The sequence below is a fragment of the Capsicum annuum genome, chromosome 9, assembly GCF_002878395.1.
Source record: "Capsicum annuum cultivar UCD-10X-F1 chromosome 9, UCD10Xv1.1, whole genome shotgun sequence".
Taxonomy (NCBI): Eukaryota; Viridiplantae; Streptophyta; class Magnoliopsida; order Solanales; family Solanaceae; genus Capsicum; species Capsicum annuum.
Window position 1 is genome coordinate 155875559 of NC_061119.1, and position 4625 is coordinate 155880183.

At 36.8% G+C, this 4625-nt stretch overlaps 1 long non-coding RNA gene across 1 annotated transcript; it reads left to right on the plus strand.

Moving 5' to 3' along the window:
• Positions 1-1516, plus strand: LOC124887405. Its single transcript, XR_007045114.1, has 2 exons — positions 1-157; positions 1278-1516. It is a non-coding gene; the product is annotated as an uncharacterized LOC124887405 (long non-coding RNA).
• The last annotated feature ends 3109 nt before the right edge of the window (positions 1517-4625 follow it).

Consider the following 4625-nt stretch of genomic DNA (forward strand, 5'->3'; position numbering starts at 1 on the left):
AGTTATGAAATTTATTTGAGTAAAATTTTATAAAACAAGTGTTATTAAATTTGTATTCTTAAGAGGATTATATGTTTGGACAGATTTTGAACATTCCGAAAATTTGAGGAAAGACAAGACACTTGTGGACTAGTGATATTTGAGTTCTCCGGTTGAGGTAGGTTACAGTTTAACGGGAGTTTAGACTCGACTTAATTGTGTGTATGCTCCTAAGTTGGATACTTGTTGATTGGTATTCGGACATGCTTGAAATTGCTAATGTTTGAATTGTTGATGCGTGTATAAATGTTTATTGAAAATTTACTTGATGGAATTGTCTTATGACTTGAAGTGTACTTGTAAACTTGGTACATTGTGTTGTATGCTGTGAGGTTGTTTAAACTGATATTGATAATACTTGTATATGTTGGATCGGGTAACACCCCGGTACGGATATATTTATTTTGGATCGGGTACCAAGCCGATACAAATATATTTATGTTGGATCGGGTACCACGTTAGTACAGAATATTTATGTTGGATCGGGTACCATGCCGATACATATATATTTATGTTGGATCGGGTACCAAGTCGGTACGGATATATTTATCTTGGATCGAATACCACGCCGGTACGGATATATTTATGTTGGATCGGGTACCGCGCCGGTACGGATATATTTATGTTGGATTGGGTACCACATTGGTATAAATATATTTATGTTGGATCGGGTACCACGCCGGTACAGATATGTTTATGTTAGATCAGGTACCATGCCGGTATGGATATATTTATGTTGGATTGGGCACCATGCCGGTACAGATATATTTATGTTGAATCGGTTACCACTTCGGTACAAATATATTTATGTTGGATCGGGTACCACACCGGTACAGATATATTTATGTTGGATTGGGTACTACATCGGTACGGATATGTATATGTTGGATCGGGTACTACGTCGGTATGATACATGAGCATAGATTGTTCCCTGTAGGTCATGACTATTTGGGCAAAAATAAGCCCCATAGCATGTGTGTACATATTTGTGTTGATTTTATGGATGTTTACAGTATGGTTGATACTCTTGATGGTTATGTGACTTGTTTGTGAGCACTATTTAACCTGTTGTTGCTGCATAGTTGATTTATTGAATATTTGCTATGTGACGATGCCTGTCTACTCCTTATTTAATTTATTTTGTGTACATATTATTAAGTTGAGTTGGCCTATGATGCCTACCAGTACATAGTGATTTGTACTGATACTACCCTGTGCTCTTCTTTTGTTGAGTGCAGAAAGTTTTTTGGAGGCTCAGACATGACCTCACCTCTAGAGTTTGATAGCAGATCTTGATCCAAGATTGAGTACTTCGTCTGCAGGCTGCCACGGTCATCTTATTTGTTATTTTCCATCTTTCGGGCAGTAAAACATTCCTTATTTACTTTATTTTGGATACCTCTTTAGACATGATCTTTGTTAGTAGTTCTCATACGATGACTTTCGGGTCTTGGGAATTTTAGTAAGTAGTTTGTTTTACTTCTGCATTAATAATGATTAGTCCTAGATTATTGTTATTATGTTGATTTATAGTAATATTATCTTAATATTGACTAAGTGATTGGGTAATGGTTTGATTTAGATGGTTCTCCTACAGGAAGATTAGTGTGGGTGCCACTCATGGCCATTTGGGTCGTGACAAAGTTAGTATCAGAGACTAGGTTCGTCGATCTCACCGTACAAGAACATGTCTAGTAGAGTCTTGTGGAACGGTACAGAGACGTCTGTACTTTTCTTCGAGAGGCTATAGGACACTAGAAAAATTCAAATTCTTCTTTTTTTCGTGCTATTACTTGATTTCAATTGGTATTTAGCGATTTCAGTTGGTATGTGAATCTTTCATTTTTATTCTCGAATATGGGTGCGGTGGAGTGAGTTACATTAGGAGGTTTTGTCCTAATTTTAGGCATTATGGTTAGTTTGGCCAGCAACAAACTCCTCAAGCTCTAGTTCTAGCCGGTAGGAGAGGTGGTGGTAATGGTAGAGTTCATTCACATTGGTAGGGGTGGTAATCAACCTCATCGAGGTGGCTCTTAGCTTGATAAAAATGACTCTCAAATTGATGGTAGGGCCCATATCTTTGCTTTTCCAGGTAGGCCCGAGACAGAGGTATCAAATGTTGTCATTACATGTACTATTCTTGTCTGTGATTGGATGGCTACTGTATTTTTGACCTTGGTTCTTCTTTCTCATATGTGTCTGTCAATTTTGTTGTAGGTTTGGACATGGTGTGTGATTTACTTGACTTTTCAATTTATGTGTTTACTCTTATTAGTGATTTTGTTATTGTTGATAGGATTTATCGTTCTTGTTCGGTTATGTTTATGGGGTATCAAACTTGGGTAGATTTTGTGATTCTAGACATTGTAGATTTTGATATAATTTTGGTTATGAGTTGGTTGTCTCTGTATCATGCTATACTGGACAGTCATGCTAAGACAGTAATTGTGGCTATACCGAAAATAGATAGACTTGGGTGGGAGGGTGATTATAGTCTTACTCTAATGAAACTTATTTTCTTTCTGCGTGCAAAGAGGCTAATTGGAAGGGGTTGTTTGGCCTTTCTAGCACATCTTCGGGACACTTCTGTAGAGGTCTCATCTATTGAGTCAATTTCTGTGGTGTGTGAATTTCAAGAGGTTTTTCCTGAAGATTTGCCTGGTATGTCACTAGGCCATAACATTGATATCTGTATTGATCTAGAGCCAGGTACTCGTCCTATTTCTATTCCTCCAAAAGAATGGCTCCAGATAAGTTGAGGGAGCTAAAGGCTTTGTTGCATGATCTGTTAAGTAAAGATTTTATCCGTTCGACTGCCTCTTCATGGGGTGCTCCTGTCTTGTTTATGAAGAATAATGATGGTAGTCTTCGAATGTGTATATACTATAGGCAGTTGAACAAGTTATATTTTGTAATAAGTATCCTTTGCCCCGTATCAATAATTTATTTGACCAGTTATAGGGTGCATTCGTATTTTCTAAGATTGATTTGAGATTCAGGTATCATCAACTAAAGATTCGGCATGATGATATTCCTAAGACAGCTTTCCAAAGCCGGTATAGGCACTTTGAGTTTCTTGTGATGTTTTTGGACTGACTAATGCCCCAACTGCTTTTATGAGTTCGATGAATGGGATATTTAAACCCTACTTGAATTCTTCCGTGATTGTCTTTATTGATGATATTCTGTCTTATTCTAAGAGTAAAAAGGAACATGAGGATCACTTAAGGACTGTTTTGGGTTTGTTAGAAGAGAAAAAGTTTGATGCAAAGTTTTCTAAGTGTGGATTCTGGTAGGCTTCTGTCTATTTTTCTTCATAGATGATGTGTGATATATGTTGTGTGTGGATACGGATGTTAGGCTTGATTATGGGTAGGATGACTTGGCCTCGATTGTTGATGTTTGGAGTTTAGATGCGGGCTTAGGACCCATAAAATAACATATTTATACCCTTTTTGAATCCTATTGCTTTTCCTCTCTAGTTTAGATTAGTTGTAGCATGGTTATGATGTAAACCTACGTTTGGGATGTGGTTTTAGTATCTGAAGCATGATTTGTATATTTAGCCTTATTAGGCTAGTGTGATAGTCTTGAAACCGTAAGTTGGGTAGAGTTGACTGTGTACCTTGTTTCTAGTCGAAGTTGCCATCTTAGGCTTGAATATGCCTTACTTGACATCTAGAAGATGAACTAGATACCTTCGCATAGTTTGGAGAATAGTGTGCCTAGTTATGAAAATTGAGGATTAGAAATGGTATCGTTTGGCCCACTTAGGCCTAAAAATTGTGTTAAGTCTTGTGGACTTAGTTGCGGATGTTAGACTTAAATGAGGCTAGTAAACCGTAGAATAAGGTTACCTCGTAACTTGGTAAATTATATTGATGTTCCCGGATTATGGCTTTGAGTTATAGTCATGATACTTATTGTGGAAGTGATATTGGGCATTTAGAGATTATATTCCTTCTAGATACATTCTGTGGCCTATAGAGATGCTATTTCCTCTTAGATATGCAAATTGGCCTAGAGAGGTGATATTCCTCGTAGTCATGATTTATGACCTATCGATATAAGATATCCTATAGACTATTACATGTCTATCTATATTATGCCTTCAATATGTGAGATACCTCTTATATGTGAAATGATTAGTGATATGCTATGGCTTATAAATATGATTATCGATTTGAGTTCCGGATATATATATGGGCCTAAGGCCGTAATTATGATGTTGTGACTATTCCGAATAAATTAATGGGCCAATGATTGTGTTATGATCATGATGGAATATCTAAGGAGTGTTTATCAGTGTAAAGGATATGATTACAGTTTATAAAGACATATGTTTGTTTACGCATCTCTCCGGTAGGGGACGGAGGAAGAGGCAGTATGTTGCTTACGACTTTATTGATTGGATACTTAGATGGCATGCATAGATTTGGTATATTCATGAGTATTATATCGATAATTGATGTGATTATAAATGAAATATGATCTTATGATTTTTCTGCCTAATTAGCGGTTAAGGTATGTGGTAACTAGTTGTCTATTAGGGGACTATAACACTTGAGGGATAGTAATCTAATGCA